This window comes from Pan paniscus, chromosome 4 (genome assembly GCF_029289425.2).
Source record: "Pan paniscus chromosome 4, NHGRI_mPanPan1-v2.0_pri, whole genome shotgun sequence".
In the NCBI taxonomy this organism is placed as follows: Eukaryota; Metazoa; Chordata; class Mammalia; order Primates; family Hominidae; genus Pan; species Pan paniscus.
In genome coordinates, this window is record NC_073253.2 from 40,967,092 (window position 1) to 40,993,744 (window position 26,653).

Here is a 26,653-nt window from a genome sequence, read left to right on the forward strand (position 1 = left end):
TGAGTATATAAAGTTTAAAATTAAAACAGGGAAGATGAGGCAGGGGGAGAATTTGTACCAGGTATTATAGGCAAAGGATTAATGTCCAAACTATATAAAGGAAGAGGTTGGTGGGAAGGGGAGGGCAGGTAAACTACTTACTGGGTACTATGATGACTACCTGGGTGACAAAATTATCTGTATACCAAACCCCTGTGACACACAATATACCCATGTAAGAAACCTGCACATATACCCCCTGACCTTAAAAGTTGGAAAGAAAAAAAACAAAGGAAAACATACACATTTGAAAAAAAAGAGATAATACATAAAAGAAGAAGCCACTTTAAAAAAAAGCAAAGAGCAGAGAAAGACAATTCAAACCAGAATAAATCCAAAAGGCAAATAAACACATTAAAAAAACTTTCTACCTTATTAGTAATCAGCAAAATGCAAATAAAGACGAGGAGATACCCTTTTATTCCCAACAAACTGGCAAAATCAAAATGGTTAATGACATAAAATACTGGTGAGAAATGGAGTTTACATTAGCTTATTAGTATATTTCATGAATGTAGTCAACTTTTGAAAGCAATCAGCAGTTTTTAGTAAAATCTTTGATAGGTATAATGTATGACTCAGCATTTCTACCCCTAGGTCTTCTTGTTTGTAGAGGCGAAGAATTGGAAACAACCCAAGTGTCTAGTCAGTACAGAATAGGAGTGGTTTTCAAAATATTTAGCAATAAAATAGGTACAGGCACCAGCCAATCAGAACATGTGCTGGTCATAGAGTGGGGCAGGGTCCTGCCAGATCAGGGCAGAGTGTTTTGGGCAATATTTTAATAACAGGAATGGCTGTACTGGTGAGGATACCTGAGTTTGCCTGGGTTATTTAGAGTAGAAGTCAAGGGATGGGATTCTGGATTCAGATCTTCTGGGGTTGAATTCTAGCTCTGTGGCTTAAGAGCTGTGAAACCTTGGCCTGATTCCTATTTCTGTCTTGCTTTAGTTTCTTCCTTATATACACCAGGGATTATAACAATCTCTTCCTCATGGACTTGTTATGATGATTGAGATAATACACAAAAAGCTTTTAGAATACTTCCTGGCACATAATAAGCTCTCAATATATGTAGAAGGAAAATAGAAATGGACAAATAAAATGTACTGTATATTTATGGATAGAACATCCCATAGCAATTAGAATGAATGAACTGTATGCATTAACCTGGATAAAGTTCAAAAACAATGTTGAGTGAAAAAGAAAGGCTTCAAAAAGATCAATTTATATTATTTATGAATGCATGTGAGAAATTAAAAGAGAAATAGGGACCAGGGAGATACCCATCAAATTCATGATATTGATTATTTCTGGAGAAGAAGGGGAATGTGATTGGTGAGGAATACAAAATGGATTTCAGCCTTCTCAGTAATTTTTTTAAATCTAAAAGTAAAAAGTTCTGAAGCAAAGTGACAAAAACATCAGCATTTGTTGAGTAGTGGTTTGACATTTTTAATAATCTCTGAACTTTTCTGTATCTTTCATCTCTAAGAAAAAAAGAAGGAAGGAAGGAAAGAAAGGGAAAGAAAAAGAAAGAAAGAGGAAGGAAGGAAGGAAAGAAGCAAGGAATGAAGGAAGGAAGGAAAAAGAAAGGGAGAAAGGAAGGAAGATGTTGGGCTAGGTATCAGGAGATCTGAGTGCTAGTACCAGTTTTGCCTCTAATTAGCTATGTGACTTTGAGCCAACCACTGAAATCTTTCTAGATTTCAACTTCCTGCACTGGAAAATCAAGTTAAGATAATATTTACCTTAAGGGAGTGTTTTTGAGAATTCAATGAGATCTGGGGCATAGTTCTGTAAATGCTAAAGCTCTACTCAAACGTTAGTTAAAATAAAATTGGGTTGGTGGATTAATAATTCCTGAGACTTCTGTAGCTCTGATGGCCTGTGGCTAGTGGAGGTATTTTGAGGAAGAAGCAGGGCTATGTATATAAAGTTCTTAGCTCAGGGACTGGCACCTCGCTTGGAGCAGAGACTGCTGGATGCCTACATAGTATTGATTCTCTCCTTCCTCACTCACAGGTTCTGATTTTATTCTGGTTGGTGATGGGCCTAGATACAGAGACATATTTCCTAGCCTCCTGTAAGTGGAGTTGTTTGTTGGGTTTCCAGAAATCTTCAAGAATGCTGCCTCAACCGGGAGAGCTACATGTTTTGCCTTTCTGTTTTTCCTGGTTCTCTCCTAGAAAGCAGAAATGATGGCTGGCATTCCAACGGCTATCTTGGACCATGAGGTGACCTTGAGGATGAAAGCCATATGTTAAGTATGATGGCAAAGAAAGATAAAAAAGCACCTGGTTTTTAGCAACTGTGGAACTTCCATTAAATCTCGGGGCTGCCCATCTCAAGACCTCTTTTATGTGGGGAAAAATAAATTTGTATATCATTAAGTTACTTATGTAAGCTACTGTTATATGCAGAGGAACCTAATCCTAATTGATACATTTTTGTTATTCTGAAGATGCTTATTCTCTTCCTATGTGTTTTGACTAGGTAAATGGATAAAAATGAAAATAATAGTAAGGACGCCTGTTGCTCTGCTAGCTATGGAAGGAGAGGAAGCCTTCAGTTGCTCTCTCCCTTCCTCACTGACCTGTTTTGTTGCTATGAAGATTGTTAAGGACATGCCTCCAGAGGAGACAAACTCAAGGAAGGCTCTGCTGTGTAGCAGTCCCATGGCCCTGGCCTGTCCTTAGCTCTCATTATGCCACTCACATTGGTGAGTGGGGAGGAGCCCTTCCCCCGGTAGTCTGAGATGGCAAGCATTTAACTTGTTGCCCCTGGTCATACTCAAAGGCAAGACCACAAAAAACACAAAATAGCTCTGCCTAAAGTGGAGAGGAGAAGAAAGAACATGATTCATGTTTGTCAAATCTTGCATTTATTATGTGGTCCAAAGCTTTCTAAGGTCTGATACTGCAAATTGCAATTTGTACTCTGTAGGAAAAATATTATACCAGTTTTAAATAAGTACTAATCAATACTAACCAGTAAGCAAGACCTCAAACTTTGGCCATATGGAGAGCTAGATGATCATTTTTAATGTAGCAGAGAAAAGAGAGCGAGACACAAGATGTTCCCTATAAACTTTAGTAGTAAAGAGGACATAAAAGGAATCCATCAGCCCCTTGGAGCCATGTGTGATATGCAAGGTCCCAAATGAGAAATTCTCTGGAACTTAATGTGACAATTCCAGCAATTTCACCCGAGATACAGATGTTGTTAAGGAAGTGGGTTAAAAAGGGAATAAAAAAGAACAAAAAAGAGACATAAAAATTCAGAGAAAGCAAAAGAGGGGAATATAAAGAAATGAAAGAAAAAAGCCAAGAAAAATAAAGAAAGGAAAGGGGAATGAATGGACAAGGGAAAGAAAGAGAAAGAAAAAAAAGAGAAAGAAAAATGAAAGAGAATGAACAAAAGAAAGAAAAGAGAAAGGAAGGAAAGAAGGAAGAAAGAAAAGGAAGGAAGAAAGAAAGAGAACAAATTTAGAAATCCTTCAATGAAACTTTCTCTACCTCCTGAGTCAAATAAAAGCTCTTTCTGGGCAGTGGGTTGGTGTGCAAGGTGTGATTACTTGAATTCAGGAAAGAGCCCGAGAGAAGTGTGCTTGTTCTACTGAGAGCGGTGGTACCCTTAGCATGTCTTCCTGCACTTATATGCAGCCAGGAAACTCCAGGCCATTCTCCATGGTGCGCACCTTCGGGGGGTAACTCAAACCTCAGTCCTGGGCAGCCTCATCTGGGTTTTAATTCTGATACTACCATTTATGAGCAGCGGGTCATTGGGGAGGTCACTTAACTTCTTGTAGTCTGCTTTTCCTTGTTTCCAAATCCTGGGATTATCACCCTCCCTTGAAGAATTGTTGGGGAGAATGAAAGGGCCATTATGCATGAAAATTATTGGCAGAGGGCTTGACCCAGAGGAGCACTTCCATAAATGAGATGCCTGCCTCATGCGTTTCTTCTCCCTCACTCTGCACAGATGTTATCAGAGGTGCCCTGGGCTGCACTGGTGAGATTCTCCCTGACTCTGGGGTCATGGACGAGAATAACCGGCAGAAGAGCACCAAGGGCAGAGCCTTTGGGGAGGTCCACCCAGTGCCAGCAATAGGGGTGCAAACCTGTAAAGAATTAAAAAACAATGACAAATCAACTAAAATGGGATCTGTTTTTTGCTTTTTTGTTTTTGTTTTCCTGAGACACGGTCTCACTCCCTTTGCCCAGGCTGGAGTGCAGTGGCACAATCTCAGATCACTGTAGGCTTCACCTCCAAGCCTCAAGTGATCCTCCCACCTAAGCCTCCCGAGTAGCTGGAACTACAGGCATGCACCACCATGCACAGCATATTTTTGTATTTTCTGTAGAGATGTGGGCTCACTATGTTGTTCAGGCTGGTCTTGAACTCCTGGGCTCAAGCAATCCACCCCCCCTCAGCCTCCCAATGTGTTAGGATACAGGCTTGAACCACCACGCCCAGCTGCTTGAAATACTGCATACAATCCCTGAGATCCATTTTCTAATAGCACCATATACCCCCACTTCTAAATAATGTCATAATAAAAACTCTTCCCTGACAAAATTTTCAATGATCTAAATGTTAAACAATCGTTGTGGTTACTGTTGAGTTTTAATGCTATATAGGCTTCAAATCAGCACATTTTAATTATTTACCTTTTTTTTTTTTTTTTTTTTTTGAGACGGAGTCTCGCTCTGTCGCCCAGGCTGGAGTGCAGTGGCGCAATCTCAGCTCACTGCAACCTCCACTTCCCAGGTTTAAGCGATTCTCCTGCCTCAGCCTCCCCAGTAGCTGAGATTACAGGCACGTGCCACCACACCCAGCTATTTTTGTATTTTTAGTAGAGACGGGGTTTCACCGTGTTAGCCAGGATGGTCTTAATCTCCTGACCTCGTGATCCGCCTGCCTCAGCCTCCCAAAGTGCTGGGATTATAGGCATGAGCCACCGCGCCCACCCAAATTATTTACCTTTTAATAAATATGTCTTATATGGAAGTTAATCCAGAAACTCCCTGGTTATGTGAAAATAAGCACTTATTTGAAGAGTCAGTTCATAATGGCTTGGAATCCTTTGAGCTTGCGTTGCCATTTGTTTCTTCAATGCTTATTGTGCTGGATATTCCTACAGTAGATTTGAAAAAGAACAAGGATTGCAAAAGACAAAGAAACAAGTCGAATTACCTCATTTCTGACACTCAAACATTTTGAGTGTTTGTGTTTAAAATTTGAAACGGTGAAACACTGAAAATTGGTGCGGTATGAAATTTTTGTTAAGTGCATATTCTAGTTCATACATAAACTATTTTACTGAATGTAAATAATAGCTTTAAAATGGAAATGCACTCTTCTTTTAAAATTATAATTATTCCTTTTAAAACTAAATAATGAATCCAGTAAATAAAATAGTACCACAATTGCATGATTTCATAGCTGCCTGACTTGTATTTTTTGTAGACATTTTGGTTTTATTAAAATTTATTTAGATGTCGCTGGACAATTCTTTATATAAAATAATATATTGTAAAGAAAGGATCAAAGCTCATGCTGTAAGGTGGATATAAAACCCTTGAATAAATAGTTGTGCCTTTCCCTTTTATGTATGTATAATAAACTTTCCCTCTCTCCCTTCCTTTCTTCCTTTCTTTCTTGCAGGGCTATATTGTATAAAAATATAGTAAAGAAAAATTTTCACTGCCTTTCCTGGCCACATTATTTTTAAAATTTCCAATTATTGATAGAAATAATTTTGCTGAATAGAGGAGGAGGTATTAATGATGATCTGCCGTGGGTGTGAAATGTGGAAGATAGGCCACTGACAATAGGTTTCCCTGTCCTGAGCACAGAACACCCAAAAAGGCATGTAGGTGCCAAAGCACAGGGCCTCCCAGTTGTTTGAAGAAAATACTTTTACTCAGCTCAGGGCACTGATTTTCCAGTCCTGTGAGCTTCAACCTTCAGGAAAATAGCAGCAGCAGTAGTCAAAACAAATAGCTTCTCCAGGCATCAGACAGCTATTTCCATCATTTTCTCTCCCAAATGGCCCAGACTTAGACTTCCTTCAGTCTACTTCAGATGATCCAATAGTTGCACTTTAAAGTCAGCCCACTCTGCAAACTGTGCAGGAAGGAGCAGCCACGTTGTAATCTTTTCTCCGTAAAGTTCATTGATTTCTTCCTGTTGTACTGTGCAGTGCTTTTTTCCTAATGCCCTTTTGAGACTGAATTAAACTTTAATTCTAGCTGAAGAGGAAGGGCTGGGAGGGTTGGACAGCACCACTACACCATCAGTGAGACCATGGGGGAGTTAATTATGCTCTAACTCTTTTGTGGCTTGGAGCTCATTACTTCCCCTTCCCCTTAGCCCCCATTCCCTTTAGAGCTGTTTAGTTATTTCCAGCTGAAGTTGCTCATCGCCTGGAAGAGTCTCCTAGGACTCAACTGCTTACCAAACAATAACTGGAGCTCTTTCTGTCCTGCTATAAATGCTCTCCTTCACTGGAGATGTTTCTTTTCACAATAAAAGCCTGGATTTATATACAGTCAGGGCAGTGCCCTCTGTCCCGCTGGACTGGGCCAGACCAGGTCAGTGGTAAAACGCATGATGCAGTGTCATGGGCAGACAGCAGCTAATCTGTTTCCCCAGCATGTCATTAACACAGGTGAACACAATCCACATCAAACATGGTTTCCTTTTTAAAGGCCCTATTTATAGCCCATTAGTAGTTAGGGCGAGTGAGAACAAGGTTTTTGGTGGTAAGAATGCAATCCATCACAGTAATTAAATGGGTTTAAGTACGGTACTAACCTGGAGAGTGCAAAGAGTTCTAACTTGACATATTTACCCTCCAGAATGAACAAAGGCAAGGGAAGTTCCTGTCCACTGTCAGGACAGAAACCTCTGTCTTTCAGCATGTTTCTGCTTTTAGGAACTCTATCCATCTCTGTATTCCTTCGTGTTCTGTCTCTCTTTAAATCTCTTTCCCTGTATATCCCTGTCTTTCTTTGTTTTCCTAGCAGATTTCTTTTTTTTTTTTTTTAAACAAAACCCTTCTTCACTTTAACACTACAATATCTAATAGCATAAGTAAATTCTTCCAGAAATTAAACCAAAAAACAAAACAAAACAGAAAAACCTTTACCATACTGCCCCTACTTTCAGCATTTTACCCTTTAGGCCTCTTGCCAACTCCAGCCAGAGTAATGCACTTGGCTATGCAATTAGGTTTTTCATCAAGATTTCAGAGTGGTCCTGGTACTGCCTCGTATCTCCCTTGCTACCTGCTTTGGTTCAAGGGCAAAAATTCAAGCCACTCAGCTGATTAGATACCCCCCTTAGCCCCCACCCCTGCTGAGAATGTGAGCTTCCCCATAAAATGCTGATCTTTGGTGCTTACAAAATAAGCAGCCAAAAGCAAATCTCAAGCTTTGAGCACGTAATTTTTACCTGTACACTGAAGCATATCATGGACCCTAGAGCCAAGGTGCTGAGGCGCCAGGGATATCAGACTCATTTCACACAACCTTCAGAAGCAGCTGCCTGCGGAGGGCCCCGGCAGCTGTTTCATACACAGAGCAGCAGTGCACACTGGTTTAGGATGGGAAATGAAGAAGGGGCACCATATCCAGTTGCAGCCACAGGGGGCACCGAAGCAGGCAGGATGTAATTATCCTTGATGCATCTCTTTGCCTCCCAACTTCAAGAATTTTATAATTCCTCCTTACTTAAAAAATATAAAAAATTTTATATGGTCATAATACCAGCCAATGCTGGCTTCCAGAAACAGCTTTCAAATTTGCCTCTGTGGAAGAGGTGACCCAGGAGGGAGAATGCAAACACTAGCAACCACGTTTTTGAGGGCCTGACTCCAGGCAGACAAGATAATGTGAGAATTTAGGGTCATCAAAAAAACACCAGGTCAATTTATTTTTCATAAACATATATTTTATGCTACAGTAGTCATGGTATACCAGAAGAAGATTATATATATATTTTTACCTTTCTACTATTGCAGCAGGCTTTACATTGATAAAGGGAGGTTATGTACCTAATAAATGACATTTAATGACTATAAATTACATTTTTTCTTTTACCCCTTTAAAAATCATTAAATATAGCATACATACAGAAAAGTCTAGTATAACAAATAATGAACACCATTATTTCAAAGGATGCAACATCATCAGTACCCCAGGAACCCTCATCTTACTTTCCCCCCACAACCCCTCATCTCCCAGGGGAAAGCACTCTATTCTGACTTTTAAGGTGATCACAACTTTCTTTACAGTTTGACCACCTCTGTATCCCTAAGCACTATAGTTTAGTTTTGCCTGCTTTGAAACTTTAGATAAGGAAAATCATATACAAGATATTATTTTGTATCTTCGCCTCTTTCACTCTATATTGTTTATGAGCTTCATTAATGTTAAGCGCATCTCTAGTTGATTTGTTTTTATTGCCATTTGGCATCCCGGGGTATGAATATGTTACAGTTTACCCACTCCCATTGGGTATTTATTTACCCACTGGTATTAACGTTTGGGTATGTTCCCTGGTGCATGCATTTTTCTACGGTTTTTATGTAGGAATAGAATTGCTGGATCATAGAGATGTATATCTTCAACTTGACTAGTGTTCTGTGTGTGTCTATTTGGCATCCACTCATCACAGGGCCAAGTATATTAACTGTTTTTTCTTATTTTCTGTATTCTTGATTCTCTGGCATTTGGGGGCCTTGCAGACCCAGGGAGATACTGCCCCTCCCAGGGCGAGCCAATTCCTAGAGATTGCAAAGGGCTTGGCCAAGAGCATACTTTTCATATACAAGCCAACAAATCCAGGATCTATAGTCCCAACCGCCCTCCTTATCTAACTCTCACATACCAAGCCAATACTTCTTCTGCCCTAAATTATCCCAGGGCCAAGTTCCAGGCAACTTGAGATCAACCCTGTAACCCAAGGGCTGATAGAGGCTATTCAAACTAGCTCATCCTAAACTGTTTACTCTGCCCTGCCTTCCCTTTTCAAGGAAACCGTCATAACGGCTGTGCCCCCAGCTTTCCCCTACCTCCTGTCTTCTGCCTCCTGATCATACCGGTGCTTCCCACGTGGCCCTGCATGGTAAGCATGCCCCCTTCTCTTGGGAAATGAATAAATTCTACAGTGGCATTAGCTTCTCTGTGTTGTCACTCAGTCATGCCTCTATAAATTAAGTCCTGGGTATAATTTCAGAACAACTAGAAGATGTCAAACTGCTTTTCAAAATGCTGGTGTCAGTTTACACTCCCACCAGCAGTGTATCAGCACCTTTCCAGAGATGCTCCTTGAATGAACAGGATATTTCATTGTTGTAATATCATAAAATCAGAATTTGAGTACATCTGGGCAAGCTTCCTGTTTCAGAGATCTGTGCTGAATGCATAGTGAAGTCATTGCTGCAAAGCCATGGCCTTAGCCTTCGTCCTGGCAGTGGAGCAGTCAGGAGGGCACCTGAAGTCATGTTCATTGGGTCTTAAAGGAGAAACCTTAAGATTCACAGTGAGTGGTGAATGTTGATTCTTTTGCATTCTGATGTAATCTTTTATTTTTAAAGCACTGAGCTATTTTCTGAATCCGCATATGCTTTAGTTGTCTGCTCAATATCTAGTTCTCCTGTCTTTCTTACCAAGAGAACTATGATTTGGTTTAGGAGACAATGTGCCCAGCCCTAGTGATGGATCATGCCTGGCCCAAGTCAGTCAGAATAATTTCCTTCCAGCTTACCAGCCTCCCTCACCTTTGGGGGTGAGACATATCCCCTGATCATGTGACTTGGTTTTGGCCGATGAGATATGAGCAGAAGTCTGGGGAGGAGGCAGATGTAGCTGGAACCCCCTTATCATTTCTTCCTGTTCTGACTGTTGGAGTTATCTCCAGAGATTTAGGAAACATCTTGAAGGGATAATTGAATAGAATTTTCTAGTCCTGATAATGGCAAACCATTGAATCAACATCAGCAGGCACTTTGTTCCAGACTTCTTATGTGAGAAAATAAACCCTTGCTTGTTTAAACTGATTGTTCAGGTTTTTTTGTTGCACAGCTACATGCACTCTTAACTAACACACTGAAGGAAGCCCAAGTGTCTTCGTGCAGAAATTTGTAATTTAAAGGGGAGTAGAGTGGGAAGTGTTGCCTCTGAATGATGCAAACATGAACACATGGAGGATTGCCTTTGCCTTTTATTATGTACCCACTTCTTTAATTTTTCACAAATGAATCCATGTATTTTTCTGTCACACATCTGAGCATTTACTGTGTGCTAGGCATTGACTTTGGTGCTGGGGATAAATAAGAGAGTGTTGTTATCCTCAAGGGCCTTGTACTTTATTAGGGAGACAGACACAGAAGTAGTAATATGAATACTAATAAAGTCAGTGTGATCAGTGAATGACAGAGGAATGTCCAAAGTACATGGTTAGCACAGAAGAGGAGTGCATCACTTAGCCTAGGGTTGGCAGGGGTTGGGAAAGGGTAGCAGATAACCCAGGAAGGAAGTGAGTTATGGATAGTTGCTGTTATTTAATCTTGAAGTCTTGAAATGTCAAGAGGATTTATAAGTCACCTAGAAGGGAAAGGACATTCCAGGCAGAAGGAACAGGGTATGTAAGGGCACAGAGGTTTGGAACCATGTGATATGTTGGGGAGCCACTGTCCAGTATTATTGGAGTGTGGCCCTTGAATCAGTGTAAATGTAGTTCCCAATATGAATGGGGCAGTAAGTGTCAAGTGCACTTTTATGACATAAGGTGACATATTTGAGTTGTCACCTTTACAGCAAGGGCCATGGGGTTCATTCGTAGTAGGACCAGGTCATGGGGTCCATTACTCATGGGACCAAGATCAATCCTTGGCAGTCTTGTTTGCTAGGGATCGTCTAATTTTTAAATGGCAAATAAGTTTCGTCTTGTAGTCAGATCTGATTGGTAAGTAAGCACCCAGAATTCTATATTTTAAAGAATCAGAAGCTATATCTATTATCAGCAAGAAAGCCTTGATTGATGGTGTGGAACCCATGGCCATGAATTTGCCACCTTTTTTCTAAATGCCTTGCTCTGCAGTAGTTCAGACCCTGTGGAGGAGCCCTCCAGAATCCAGCTCATGCTGTTTGCATATTGCTTGCTTTATTATGTGCGCAATGCTGCTCTAATCACCAGAGTTACCATTATAAACTGCATCAGCCATCTGCGTGCCTGGGAAGAACAGATACTAGGGTGAACACAATTTAAACTCTCCTGGCTTTCAAATGACAGGAAGATGAGGTACTGAATGTCAAGGTCTTATTTAAGGAATGATAAAACAACCCGCTTCATGTGCTATCATTAGAGCAACCACATTTGTTATAGATAAAAATGAAGAACAATTTATATTTTGAGTCTTTCTCTTTCTCTCTCAAGCTAAAATGATCTCAACATTCCAACCTACAAGCTGTAATGGTACAATGTGTGTATAGCAGGCTGGTTTGATTCGCAACTCTGAAAGAATCAGTTTCCTGGTACTGAAAAATAAAAGCCCTCTGTATTCAAGTGAAGCCCTGCCTCAGGTAGCTGGGTTCTGGAACACATTTATATTAAATTAAGGGACTGGAGAGAAACAGTTCTAGGTGCTAAATTAATATGATCAATGTATTTTCAGTGCACTTATGGAAGACAAAGGTGATTTTCTTGTTAAATGGCTACTCCCAGATCATGTGGGCAGATCCCAGTCATATAAATGGTGCATGCTAAACCTAAAGGACCATTGACTTAATGAAGACAAGAAACGAGACACACTCCAATGCCATGGGAACACAGCGAAGAGAAGCTCCTGGGTGTCTGTGGCAGAAAGAAAAGCTACAGAGCATTTTAGCACCGAAGTGACAGCCAGGAGAAATCATTCTTTGTTGTGTGGACTTGCATGGGTTCTTTGTCATCCCTGAACCCAGTTTTCTCATCTGTAAAATGAGAAAAATACTCCACAGCTTCATTAAATGGATCTGGCCAAATGAGATTCTGTGTGTGAAATGGTCTTTAAATTATATAACACCACGTAAATATTAGGTATTATAATTACTATTGTTACCTCATAAGTCTATTACAAGATTCAGAAGAGATAATGCAGGTGAAATTGCCTGGAAAAGTACTACGGAAAAATCTGTCAGGAAAAGTACAAATGTAAAATGGTAATTGAAGTAATAGTATCAGTACTTTTAGTTATGAGAGGCTAGAGACAGTATGAGAAGTATATGAGAGGGTACAAAGTCATTATGTAAATAAAAGGTTTAGAGCATTTGAAAAACAGGCAAGTGGTCAATTCAATAGAAACAGAAGACAAACCCTGGAATTTCCCAGAACAGAAGCATCCATGTTAGTGGAGTTGTGAGCAGGTTAGGAGTCATCGTTCAGACAGTAAGTCCATACAGCATTTTATACTTAACAGGCCCTTTGATGATCAGAATGAGAGACTGACTCAGGTTACAATGAAGAAATTGAGATTCATTGGTGGATATATGTAGGCAGAAATCTGTACCAGACCTCATGGGGGAATTGCAAAGAGGCAAAACTCATGGAGAATGGTATGTCCATCAGGAACTAGGAGGTTACACAGAATCAGAAGCAACTCTGGAAGCTGGATTGCCTTGTGGTCCTAGAGCAGCAGGAGTTTTCTAATTTTCTACTATTTGTGCCACTGCACAACCGAGTATCTCATTGCTCTTCTGCATGTCATTCAGTTTTAGCTGTCTAGGACTGCAGGCTTTCCCCTAGCTTTTGCCTGCCCAGGCTTCCTCTTGCCTGTGGCTTCTGCTACTCTAGGTTTCTGCTGAAGGCCTCTGGGCTTCTGTTTCCTTCCTACCTTTCCACTCATGAATAGCTCTATGATTCTCATTTAGACGCTTCTAGAGAGGGACTCTGAGTGCTTCCATTGATCCCCCTTGTCTTTGTTAGGCTCAGCTTTTGTGTCAGCACGACTCAGAGAGGAGCTGCTCTGAGGTGAGACTTCTACACCTAGATTGTGATGGTTAATACTGAGTGTCAACTTGAGTGGATTGAAGGATACAAAGTATTGATCCTGGGTGTGTCTGTGAGAGTGTTGCCAAAGGAGATTAACACTGGAGTCAGTGGGCTGGGAAAGGCAGACCCACCCTTAATCTGGTATCCAATCAGCTGCCGGCACAGCTACAATATAAGCAGGCAGGAAAATGTGAAAAGAGAAACTGGCCTAGCCTCCCAGCCTACATCTTTGGCCCATGCTGGATGCTTTCTGCCCTCAAACATCACACTCCAAGTTCTTCAGTTTTGGAACTCGGACTGGCTCTCCTTGCTCCTCAGCCTGCAGACGGCCTATTGTGGGACCTTGTGGTCATATGGGTTAATACTTAATAAACATATATATATTCCTTTAATTCTGTCCTTCTAGAGAACCCTGACTGATACAGGGTTCAGACCAATCACCTGCGAATGAGGATGGAGAGTCACCTGATCTGAACCTAGCAATTTATGCTCCAAGAACCCCTTCCCTTGGGGCTGTTGGTGGGCACCCCTTGGGGTGGCGTGGGGCAGGTGGCTTGGAGTGGGCAGGCACTCCACAGTTTTCTTGTTCAGTGCACATGTGAGGATGCTTGGAGTTCTGTGACAGTCAGTTTACTTTCCACTACTAGGTCAGTAGGAGCAGTGGCTTGCAAAAGGCACTTTCTGTAAAAACAAACACATTAAACAAATACCCTAAGTACAATCATGATGATAATGATGGCAAACAAGATGAAGGAGGAGAAGAGGGAGAAGAAAAAGAAGAAAAATGTAGGGATTTTGAAATGTGTTCCTTTTAAGACACTGTGAAAGAAAATACACACTGTAGAGCAGGTGTGTCCAATCTTTTGGCTTCCCTGGGCCACACTGGAAGAAGAATTGTCTTGGGCCACACATAAAATGCACTAACACTAACGATAGTTGATGAGCTAAAAAAAAAAAAAAAAAATCTCATAATGTTTTAAGGAAGTGCATGGGCCAAATTCAAAGCTGTCCTGGGCTGCATGCGGCCCGCCGGCCACGGGTTGGACAAGCTTGGTGTAAAGTGTCAGGAATATTATGCTTAGCTGAAGCCGAACTTTATTTTGGATTCCGGTTATTTTAACTAAAGCAGCTTCGAAGTGGCTTCCTCGACATAATTAAGAATCTCAGAATTTTGGAACAGAAAGAAACCTCAAAGAAATCTACTCTTTGGTTAGACCATTTTGCATGATCTAGTCTCCACATCTTAGAGAAGTGGAAATGAGTCTCTGTGAGGCTGAGTGGCTCGGCAAGCTTAGGAGGCCTCTGTTCTGTGATTTCAGAACACAGTGGTGATTTCAGAGATTCTCTGCCACAGAACTGCTAACTCTGGTTGGCTGGTTTCCACTTGAGCACTTGTGTAGATGGAAACCTTATTGGCTTAAATAGTTACCTCTTTCTTGGGGGCAGCTGGCCTGGAACTCCTGCCAATCTTTCCCTTATAAAACAGAAATCTACTTTTTCTATAAAGGTGTGGTGTATTTTCTAAGCTTTATTTCAGACCCTGGGTGTTCCCAAGCCATCTTCCACTGTCACATTCTCACGTCCAATTTATTCAGCCTCAGAGCTGTTACCAAATGGCTAGAACCAGAAGCCACACTAGTTTCCAGGTGTTTGTGAAGGATCTGGCCACTAACAACACAAAACAAAAATAATACCACAATGTCACTGCCGTTTTGATCAATCTCCCAACTTTATCACACAACAATGGCTATCCTGGGTGAAGCTTTTTGTAAGTTTTGTGTTCTGCCAACAAACAACCAAAAAATAAAACTGGCACTGGATTAAAAAAATTCATGTTATAGTGGTAGCTGAGGTGTTCTCGTGGTTCTAAAATGATAAACAAAATAGCCAAAATATGTATAAGATATCTGCCATGTTTTAACTGTGTGGCTCTGGGCAAGTTACTGTCTCCACCCTTTACAATTCCTATCTGAACACTAGGATATTTGTGTTCTTAGCACTGTCGTTGGCTTACAGGAAATGCTTAATAAACTACCTATTAATATTGAATACCTTTTTATTTAGTCTTCATAAGAACTGCATAAAGAATGAAGCTCAGAAAAAATCAAGTAATTTGCTCAAGTTCTAAAAAGCAGAAAGTGGTAGAGTTAGCATAATTAGAACTAATTATCTGAATTCAATTTGGTGGTCTTTTTGCTTCACCAGAGCTAACCACAACTGCCATGTTTTAGGGCTAGGCAATGGGAACCCCAGTGTGTATCCTGGATCTGACTCTCAGCTCCCAGGATTTAGAAACCCCAGTGCAACCCCTGTCTCAGTGCCTCTGTCCTTGGAGGCATCTTGTGGGCCATGCCAACACCCACTGCCCCTCTGCTCTGACAGGTGGCAGGATCCTGGGCTCTGGAGGTGTTGAAGGAGAGGTGTAATTTTCTTCCTCCCCTGCCTATGGGTTGGACTGTTTGACACTCCTGAGGGGCCTCAAGAACTTCTTGCCATAGACTCTAGGCTCCTTATCTTGGTAAATCAACATAATGCTCACCAAGTTGGCTTTCCTCAAGTTAAGGTGGCTGATGTGTATGGAAATACTCTGTAAGATTTATTGAGGGCCTCACAGAAAACTTGGCAGGTTTTATTTCTTAAGTGATGACAAAGGTGGCCCTTGCCAGTGAAAGGCCACACTGTTGGCCACCCCTTCTGAAATAGTCTTGCTGACTAAAGTTCTGTGCAGGATTTTATTGGCACCTATAAATAGACAAATTGGCAGCTCCTTGTTTTCTTTTTTATTGACAGATGTGGTGGTGAGACTTGCTCTTGGATGCTGTCAGGAAGTATCATCTGACTGTGTTTGCTACCCTGGGGGAGACAAACAAAGCTTGAGTGAAGGAAAATGAGAACTCACCTGAAACCAAGAAGAGTCTTTGGAAAAGGATTTTTGTGTAGGTCATCTGGAAAGTGTTTACTCTTAGCAGTTATGCGTAACTATAGTCTTAAGAACAAAGTGAGGTGGGGGTGCGGGTAAAGGTGGGAATGGGGTAGGGGTAAACGAGTGGGTGGAGACGTGTCTGTGTGTCCAAAAAACTGCCCCAAAGCAAACATGGCCACATGCACACATCTAAACCAATGTGTCTCTTAAGACTTTAGCCTCCAGCATACTATGTAGTCGCTGCATTCGTTGACTTTCTTGTCTTACTCAGCAAAAGATGTAGACGATTTCCACTATCTTTCCATAGACCCTCACTAAATGACCAGATGGGAAAAGTCTATTGCCTGACCAAATTGCCAGTCAGCCCATGAGCAGTCCAGACAGTGCAGGATTTATAGAAAAGGAATTTTTATGATTTCTTCCTGCCCAACCCCCACTAAGAAGCAAAGGCCCTACTCTTGACCTTGGCATCCCCTTGTTGCTTTCTTCTCGTCCATGACACCTAGGCTTGATATTCTTTACCTTGGGTATTCTTGTGAATATTTGCTGAATTTTCATTTACACCAAATACAATTCAGAAGACAGAGGCTTTCCAAGGTATGAGTGTGTAAGTATGTTAAAGAAAAGCTCTCAGCTTGTCTCATGGTTTAAAGTCCTCCTGAGATATCTGAGCTGAATCTAAGGAATAAAGTAGATTGGTTCCTCCCTGTCTGATGAGTTTTATCAAAATGTGATAAAATGTGGTAAAGAAAAATGGTGGGCCAACTTCGTTATAGTTCTACTGAGGGACACTGTACAGGTAAACCAGGCCATAACTCATTTGTCCTGTGACAGTTTTTATTATTCTGTTTTTATGCAGTTTTGAAGAGTGAGGGGAATTGCCCTAGACAACAGATGTGAGAGACTTTTTTCTTTCTTTCTGTCCTGTGGACAGGCCTCAGGCTCCAGCCCAGTGACTCATTGTTGTGGTATTATATACCTCAAGATGAAGTGTGTGCGGTGGAAAGTGTGGGCAGGATTTATCAGTGCGACTTCTTCCTTTGAAGTATCAAGGCAGGCTACTTTGCTGATGGTTTCTGGAACCTGGCCAAGCCCCAATATACTGTGAAAATAGCCGTCTTAGGTTTTCTTGGCACATGAGAACATTTGCACTTGATTCTCAGACCTCCATTGCTTTCTGATGTTTTTGAGGCCAGTGTTCTTGGGATTTAGGGCTCAGGGCCAGATTGTAACCCTGCCTGTTTGTACTCCTTCAAATGCCCCAACCCAACATGGTTTTGATGGCTCCAGATACAGACTGTAACACCAACTTGAGTTCCAAAGTGCAGGCTGGCTTTAGGTTGCTTTTAAGCATTCATGCATAAATTTGTCTATAGCCCACATTTCCTGCTACCCTGCCCCCACTAACAAAGTGCTGACTCTTAAGGCGTTTTACTGTGACAATGCTTTCTACAGCAAAGCATCTTCACATTTTCAGCTTGAAAGCAAGGCAATGTGTATGCGGAGAAAAACATAGGAATACCATGATAACTCTATCAGTAAATTGAAAAAATAGGGCTGGGCATGATGGTTTTACACCTGTAATCCCAGCATTTTGGAGGCCAAGGCCAGTGGATTACTTGAGGCCAGGAGCTTGAGACCAGCCTGGCCAACACGGTGAAACCCCGTCTCTACTAAAAATACAAAAATTAGTTGAGTGTGGTGGCACGTGCCTGTAATCCCAGCTACTTGGGAGGCTGAGGCGGGAGAATCTCTTGAACCTGGGAGGTGAAGGTTGCAGTGAGCCAAGATCATGCCACTGCACTCCAGCCTGGGTGACAGAGTGAGATTCTGTCTCAAAATTAAAAAAAAGAAAGAAAAAGAAAGAAAGAAAGAAAGAAAAAGAAAGAAAGAAAGAAAAGTGCTCCTTTTCTAGTTAAAAAAAAAAAATCTATCATCTATTTGCCTGTACCTTCCTCCTCCCACCTTTATTCATTGTCATGCTGTTATTAATTTTGGGAACAAAGGACATAAGAGCCTAATTATGTTAGACTCCCAGACACCCTTCCAGAGGTGAATGATCAGCCACATTTCTCATCACCCAGCTATGTGTAATAAATAGTTTCCTTGTAAATGCATATTTCCCAATAGATGCCCGATTTCAGGTTTCCCTCTAGCCTGGGAACCAGACTCTGTCATTCCTGATTAAAATATTGCCAGCCTGTGCTGGGGAACCCATAACTAACCTTGCTGAGCATCTTTTGCACTTTCTCCTTTTGAGTGGGCAGACCCTTTAATAAGGCAACTTGATGTGACTGGACTTGAAACTGGGGAAAGGCTTAGAAAGCTGGCAGATCCATGTCAATGTCCTCCTAGTTGAAAAGACAATTGATATGTTTGCAGGTTGGGTTCTGTTATGGGCTGAATTTTTCCCCCCAGCCCTCTCAAATTCATGTGGTGAAGTCCTAACCCCCAGGACCTCAACGGGCCCTTGTTTGGAGATAAGGTATTATAGAGGCAATCAAATTAAAATGAGGTCATTAGGGTGGGCCCTAATCCAATATGACTGATGTCCTTACCAAAAGGGGAAATTTGGGCTGGGCACGGTCGCTCATGCCTGTAATCCCAGCACTTTGGAAGGGCGAGGGGGCAGATCACGAGGTCAAGAGATCGAGACCATCCTGGCCAACATGGTGAAACACCATCTCTACTAAAAATACAAAAATTAGCTGGGTGTGGTGGCGCATGCCTGTAGTCCCAGCTACTCGGGAGACTGAGGCAGGAGAACAGCTTGAACCCAAAAGGTGGAGGTTGCAGTGAGCTGAGATTGTACCACTGCACTCCAGCCTGTGTGACAGAGCAAGACTCTGTCTCAAAAAAAAAATTAAAAAAAAAAGGTTGGGGGGAAATTTGGAGACAGATCTATACACATGGAGACTGCCATGTGAACATAAAGACAGTTCTCTACAAGCCAAGGGGAGAGGCCTGGAGCAAGTCCTTCCTTCACGGCCCTCAGAAGGAATCAATGCTGCTGACACCTTGATCGTGGATTTCCAGCCTGCAGAACTGTAAGCCAATAAGTCGGTGTTGTTTAGGCCACCTCATCAGTGGCACTTTGTTGCGGCAGCTCCAGCACATATATATGTCTCTTTGGCAGCAGGTTCTGAGGCAGAGATGAGTATGTAGGGCTTATTAGGGAGTGCTCTTGGGATAAACTCCCATGGAAGAGAAGGGAAGGGGGCAGATTGGGACAAGGGATAATTTGAGCTGTGATGTAGTCCCAGCAAAGGTCTCACCTGACTTCATGGGAAGCTCTGGAGCTGGTATGGCCCTTCGTTGTTGGAATATGAGCTTGGGCCTTTATAACTCCCTGCTGATCAGTCACTGGGTGGGGGCTGCCTCTGCCTAGTTTTCATAAGCCTAGACAAATCCCGAAGAGGATTGACAGTTGGGGATGGTATTTTGGGAGCAATTCCAGCTTCTGCAGGATAAATCCTTCAATCCTCATGGGGGATCTCAGTGGAGCATCACAGCACCACCGTGAGTACATGTCACCAGGGGTTGGCTGACTTAGGAAATTTGATAAGCCACCCTTAATTTTCAAACTGGGGTTGAACTTTGTAAGGTGTGGTACTGTTCAGTTCTCTTTTTCTTTCTTACTTTCTAGGTGAAGCAGGTTGTGGCTCCCCCAACACTTTGATCCTGTCCTGGGTGAGAGGTGGGGCATGGGAGGTGTATCAATCATTATCTAGACAGAAAAACAGAAACTACTCTGGATGTTTCAAACAGAAGGAATTAATGGAGAAAGAATGTTACCAAGGTGTTAGATGGGCTGGGGAAGCACACAGAGAGGGAAATGTGCCCCAGAGATCAGGAAGCTGGGGTTTTTCAACCTGGGTTGAAACCTGCAAGCCCACACTGTCTGCTGAGTTTCTAAAGATGCTGCTGCTGTTACCATTGCCACGGTCAGATCTATGCTGTTCTGACTAGGAACCCCGGACACTACATTTTGATGCTGGTGAAACCAGGACTGACACCACTGAAGCTCAGTGTCACCCATGGAGCTGCCAGAGCCCATAGTTGCTGATCTCGGTACTACTGTTATTGGTGGCTCTACCAGTAGCAGACAAAAAAGCCTTCTTCCTCCTATATTCTAGCCTTCCTCTAGTAAGTGGACTGCAGTACAGAGGAAGGCATGGAAGAATGGCATGGATCTGGGACCAGCAGACAATAGTCCACTCTCTTTCAGACTAGCTCTTTGCTCTGTCTCTTCTCAGTGTACTGTCCTGAGAGCGAGGTCACATAGCAATAGCCAGGAAGCCCCTCCCCAAGACAGAGGAGAAACCAGGTCTACTATCTCTCATCCAATATTCTCTGAACCATATCATGGCATAGCTAAAAAGCCCTGCCTCCCTTTTCCTTTCCTTCTGGTTTCCAAGAGGAATACTGGGTCACCACTAAAATGTGGACCACAAAAGGGCCAATGAGATCAACTATACTACCCAGCCACTTCAGTCAATACCTGTCAAACTGATGCTTCAACTGAATTTCTGGTTGGTTGACTGAATTGGTAAAATGAATGTTCTCTGGACACATTTATTTCTCTGGGACATTGATCAAGTAGCAGCATCTACTTATCATGAATAAAACTTCTTTTATTTATTATCTATTGACTTTTTACAAATAAAACTTCTTGTATTTATTATCTATTAACTTTTCAAGGTGATTTTACATTTTTCCGCATTCTTTCAGCAACCATGGACATATCATAAATCATCCTTCTTTCATCCATTTGTTCTTTCAGAAAATATTTACCGGGGAGCCAAATATAAACAAAGGTTTGTATTTTGTATAGTGGAAGGAATACAAAGAAGTAAAAGAAATAACCCTACCAAGAAGGAGTTGATAGCTACTAAGAAGGAGTACACTTTTACAAACAAAGTAACTGACCTGCAGAAAGAGAACCTGCAGAAAGTGCTAGAATCAGCCAAGACTTCTAATTGGCAAGCCGAAGCCCTCCCCATAAACAACCCCCTACTGGTTGAATATTGAGGTGACACACTCAGTTGCATCAGCTCTAAGATTCAGGTCAATTTCTCTTATTATTTTGAATGGCATCTGATTATAGATTAATATGTGTTTGGTCTAAGGTTACCTTGAAGTGTCTTCATTTGTCCTCATGGAAGTGACTGAGCAGGCTTGATTTTTTTCCATGTTGCTTAGCTTTCAGATACAAATTAAGCAATATATTGTATTCCTTCTGTCTAACCATGTGGTTGGTATAATTTCTCCACAGACAGCTGAATTCAACAGCCTGTGTGTAGTGATTCAACATAAGTAAGGACAAAACGGTAGGCGGTAAAGGTTGTCAGAAGGACACCTGGGCCTTCACTAGGTGCTGCCACTAAAGCCAGGCCATCAGATATGGCAAACCTCAGGGTGCTGCCAAATCTTACAGACCAAATTCTTTTCACCTGGGAATTTTACCCATTCATCAGACCCAATATTTCTCCTAAGTCAGGAGACACGATGAGAATTTTATCAAATCAATTCTGCAGTTAGTAACCTGAGTACCATCTAGCATATTATTCTAGCCATCTATCCATTTCTTCAAATCATGGACTATTTCAGGATATTTCCCCAATCATACTCGGATCTCAAATGATAGGCTGAACTCACTCTCCCTCTTTTGAGTGACCACTGTGCTCAACAGAGGCACTGATGTTACCATGGTTTCCTTAGTGACAGAGATATTACAAAGGGGAGAGTATGGTTGAGGAGGCAAAGCATGAAAGGGAAAAGGGGCCTTGATATTCCTGTGTGCAGGGTGCTAGCCAGACTTCACTGCCTCACACTGGGGACAGTTGTCCAGCTCATGAAAGATTGCTGTCAGGGGATAAAAGCCTCGTTTGGCTCACTTAAGATTTGTGAAGTATGTTCTGTGCATCAGGCATTTTACCATTTTAATTTCCAGAAAAGACAGCTAATTTTTCCTGTGCATCTGGGATGTTCCCCCAAGATAGCAGAGATGAGAAGGCAGTTTTGTGGTGCCACAGTTGTATATGGGCTTAATTTGAAATGATTAGTTTCATTAGCCTTGATATTCTAATTGTATCTCTACATTTCACCATCTTGCATAGAGAATATGCAAAACAAAGGGCTATTGAGCCAGGGTTGGAAGGAGCCCTGATCTCGATTGTTTCTCATTTTCCTTTTTGTTTTCAATAGAAATCAATCCCTAGTGTTCAGTAAGGCCTCCGAGCCATTGGAGCCATTTAGCAGAGCCCTGCTAGGGTGTGCGCTTACCTGGACAGGTTCCTGACTAGTCATCCACTGCTGTCAGGACTTAAGGATGATGCTTGTCAAGGTTCTTATGCTGCTAGAGAAACTGCCACCTATTTCTCAGAGATTCTTTCCTGGGTAGAGGTACCTAAATGTTGCCCCAAGTTCCATGGAGTGTGATAGCCACCAGATTTGACTTCAATGATATTCTTCATCTCAGAAGCCGGGGTAACTGGGCAACTTGTAACATTTTGTGTTTGTAAGGTGGTGGGATTTTATAGAATAATGAATCTTCACAGAGCCCTGGGTTGCTAGGGAACCTCGATTTAGTTCCACTTTGGAATGAGGAAAATATGAAAAGAAAAAGAGAAGTAAATTTCTTAGAATTTCCCCACTCATGATTCAGTGCTGATACAGAATTCTAGAATGATTGAGTATCCTAAGCCCATGTCAGTCATCTCTCAAGGTTGAAAGGAGAAACCTGGCGAAAGGATAGGGCAGTAAAAGAGAACTGAGGTGGCTGTTTGAACTGAGGTCCTTGGAGACATGTGTCTCTCTAGGAGGATCACTATACAGCATTGTTTCTCCATGGCTCTCATGTACTCTTTCGAGACCTTAGTGTGCTGTTTCTAGATCAACAATTTATGATATTTATTGAGCACCTGCAATGTGTCCAGCTTTGTGCTTGGTGATGTGAAGGCAAGAGATGTAAGGACCTGGTTTCTAATCTTCAAAAAAGTCTACACTGTGGTTGAAGTGGTGACGTTTATTCAAATAAATTAATTTAGAAACTATATCAGATAGATAACATATAGAAGCTTATGCTACCTGTTTGCAGGTCAGAGGTTCCTTTCTTGCCATTGGAAAAGAGAAAGGAGAGAGAATACCAAGTGTCAGAGTCACTGGGAAAGGCTTCTAGAAGGAGAAAAAGCTCAAATTGTGGAAAAGAAAAAGAAAGTCTGATAGGTCCCTGATATTTGTGAGCTTCTAATTACACCAATATCATGATAATTTCTTCCACAACAGAAACACAAAGAGAGTTTTTGCCTCCGAAATGACAAGCAGAGAACCACAAGGCAATGTTGAGATGCAGAGGATGGCAGTTTCCCTCCTAGCAGAGTGACTCATGCCTCCACTCCAGGGTGCAGGGCTTAGATTCATGACAGGTAAGAACAGGCCATAGACCTTACAGGTGGCTTTCAAATACATGAAATCAGGGATCTACTGTATTTCAAGATGGGGAGATTTAGCATGAGGCACAGAGGTGAGACTGATGAAGAATCTGTTCCAGCTGGGATGAAAGTTCACGGAAGGAAGCAACAGAAACAGGGTCTGCTCATAAAGGGTATTGAGGTTAGACCCGGTGCAATAATTAAAGAGGAATTATTATATCTTATTGGACAAGCTAAAGATATGGGATAAGGGCTGTTTTAGAAACACTTCAATGGGAGTGGCATAGGAAAGAATTGGAGGGGAAGGGAAAACTAGAATCAAGGAGATGAGTTAGAATGTAGATTTCATGAGAGGATGGAGATTGCATTGGCAGAAAAGAAAGGGCAAGTCAGCAAGATTCTGCAAATAATAGGCTTTGGTGATAAATTTTCATAGACTATGAGGAAGGAGATGAAGAAAAAGGAGGGTAAGAAAAGATGGTCCTAGCAATACTCCACAACTTCCCAATACTCCATTGTCTAAAGTAGTTTCTCCACTGTGCATGTGTGCTGGGTGATACTTCACATGCAAAACACTCCATGGGCCCATGGTTGTAGTTCTCTTTTTTGAAAAATTACAAACATTTAAAATTGTGGTAAAATGTACATAGCATTAAATTGATCATATTAGCCATTTTTGAGTTATACAGTGCAGTAGTGTCAAATACATTCATATTGTTGTGTAGCCAGTTTCCAGAACCGTTTTCATCTTGCAAAACAGAAACTCGGTACCCATTGAACAACTTCGCATTATCAACCACCCCTCTCCTTTCTGTCTGTAACTCTCATACAGTATTTTTCCTTTTATGACTGGCTTATCTTACTTAACATCATGTCCTCAAGCTTCATCCATATTGTTGTGTGTGTCAGAATTTCCTCCTTTTTTAAGGCCGAATAATATTCTGTTGTACATATGTACCACATTTTGTTTATTCATTCATCCACGGGTGGACATTTGGGTTACTTCCACCAATTGGCTATTGTGAATAATAGTGCTATAAATGTGGGTGTTCAAATGTTTCTTCAAGACCTTGCTTTCAATTCTTTTGGGTATATACCCAGAAATGGAATTGTTACATCATATGGTGATTCTATTTTCAATTTTTTGAGGAGCCACCATATTGCTTTTCAGAGTGGCTGCAGCATTTAACATTCCCACCAGCAGTGCACAGGCATTTCGAATTTCTCCATATTCTCACTTTATTTTCTGTTTTGTTGTTTTTCGTATTTTTTGCTTGTTGTTGTAGTCATCCTGATAGTTTTGAGGTGGCCCGTGGTTGGATTTTGAAGGTATGTCATTCCACTCACTGGGTGTAATTCTGTCTCTTTTTCTGTCATTTAAGAAAACACACTGGAATACATGAGTTTATGAATGACTTTGAAATGGTGAGAATATTGAGTCAGCTCTAGTCTGTCTTTTGTAATGGAACTCATTCTGACACCTTGGTATTCTATGATGAGTAACAACTTATTTGTGATACTCCCTATGACTTATTGAGACTCATCAGTGAGTCCTGACGTCACAGTTGAGAACCACTCCTCACTGAATTGAGTTTACAATATAAAATATTTCTTCATAAACACCCAGTGAAAACAGCACGTTCCCCCTGGAATCAGTGCTACCAAAAGGAAGGGAAAAAGCAAAAGTAAAAAGGAAAGCCAGTCATGTAACAAGATTTTATTTCCTCCCAAGTGGCTTTATCAGAGACACTTATCAGAAACAATGCCTCTCTCCATCTACAGAAACTCTGAAATCCAAGGTTTGAAACCTGAGGCCGAAGTACCTATCACTCCTCTCTTAGGTAGATGGTTAGTGGTTCCCATCTGTCCGACTTGGTCATGTGGCAGCATCTAGAAAGGCAAAGCTATAACAATGAACAAGAGTGTTTTCTTTTTTTTCCTGAGGTTTCATTTACACCAACAGGCTTTGTTCAGTTTAAGGAAAAAAAAGTTTTTTCCAGCAAGGAACTTACATCTGTAGAACTGCTGTAGACACTTAATAAGTAATCTAAGTACACAGTAGCTTCTAAGGTCGCTCAAAGATGATGAAAAGCTGAGGATGCCAAATGCTATACCCCTAGACTACTGTGGAATAGAAAAAAGATAGGTCTTTGGCCAGAGATTCTGGTGGCAACTTTCTCCCAGCAATTTCTCCTCAAGGCCAGGGGGAAGAAAAAAATATACATAGAGGGTGTGATATCAGAAAGGCCAAGAAAAATACCCCAGTGTATTTTGTGTCTGGATGATTCCTGATATTGTTCTACTTGAGTGCTTTATCCCTAGTCAACAACTCTTTAAGTAGTTACAACAGAGTGGGTTTTTTCTTTTTGTCTTCAGCTCCAGTTTGAGGGTTTTGTTTTATGAAGAGACCAGAGTCTCGCTATGTTGCCCAGGCTTGAGTGCAGTGGTTATTCATAGGCACAATCCTGTTACTGATCAGCATAGAAGTTTTGACCTGCTTCATTTTCGACCGGGACCAGTTCGCCCATCTTTAGGCAACCTGGTGGTCCCTTGCTCCCATATTGATGCCAAACTGAGTGCGGACAGTCGATCCACATAGTGCACTACAGCCCAGAACTCCAGGGCTCGAGCGATCCTCCTGCCTCAGCCTCCTGAATAGCTGGGATTACAGGCACATGCTATCACATCTGGCTCTAGTTTAAGTCTTTAAAAAAGACTGAAGGACACTTAGAAACTCAAGGCTGAGGCTTTTTAAGCAGCAGTGGGGCTATGAGATAATGATATCCTTAGGAGACCTTTCGTCCACCTACTCAATGCTCAGAACCAACTGAAGAACAAAGGAAAGTCAGAGGTTCTAAGCCAGGGATTTCTCTGAGACTCCTGCTCATTCTCCCGCGTGGTGGAGCATCATTAATTATCCAGCCCTCTCACACTTAGAGGTTGCTTTCCTAAAACCTGCTTGAAATTTGTCTCCACCCATTTCTTTCTTTTTTTAAACTTGTAACTTTGCTTTTGGGAAACTATTACTGAGAGTAACTATGAACACACACTAGTGGGTAGTGGTAAAGAGGGCTGGGTTCAGGGTCAGACCACCTGTGTTCAAATCTTGGGCGCCCCACTTACTAGCTGTGTGACCTTGGGCAAGCTGTTTGCCCTCTCTGGGCCCAGGTTTCACAACTATAATTGGGGAGAGTGATATTGCCTTCTCAGAGAGTTG

The 26,653-nt window shown here is 41.7% G+C and overlaps 2 long non-coding RNA genes across 2 annotated transcripts in view; both read left to right on the forward strand.

Annotated features, from left to right (window-relative positions):
- Window positions 1-16,072, forward strand: part of LOC117980266 (uncharacterized) — a 208,409-nt gene extending 192,337 nt beyond the window's left edge. Inside the window, exon 5 of the long non-coding RNA XR_008625365.2 lies at window positions 15,871-16,072. This is a non-coding gene — a long non-coding RNA (uncharacterized LOC117980266). The remainder of the gene's footprint in view (window positions 1-15,870) is intronic.
- LOC117980267 (uncharacterized) lies at window positions 8,981-12,077 on the forward strand. The gene is made up of 3 exons (XR_004671515.3): window positions 8,981-9,174; window positions 11,488-11,633; window positions 11,726-12,077. It is a non-coding gene; the product is annotated as an uncharacterized LOC117980267 (long non-coding RNA).
- Window positions 16,073-26,653: the final 10,581 nt, after the last annotated feature.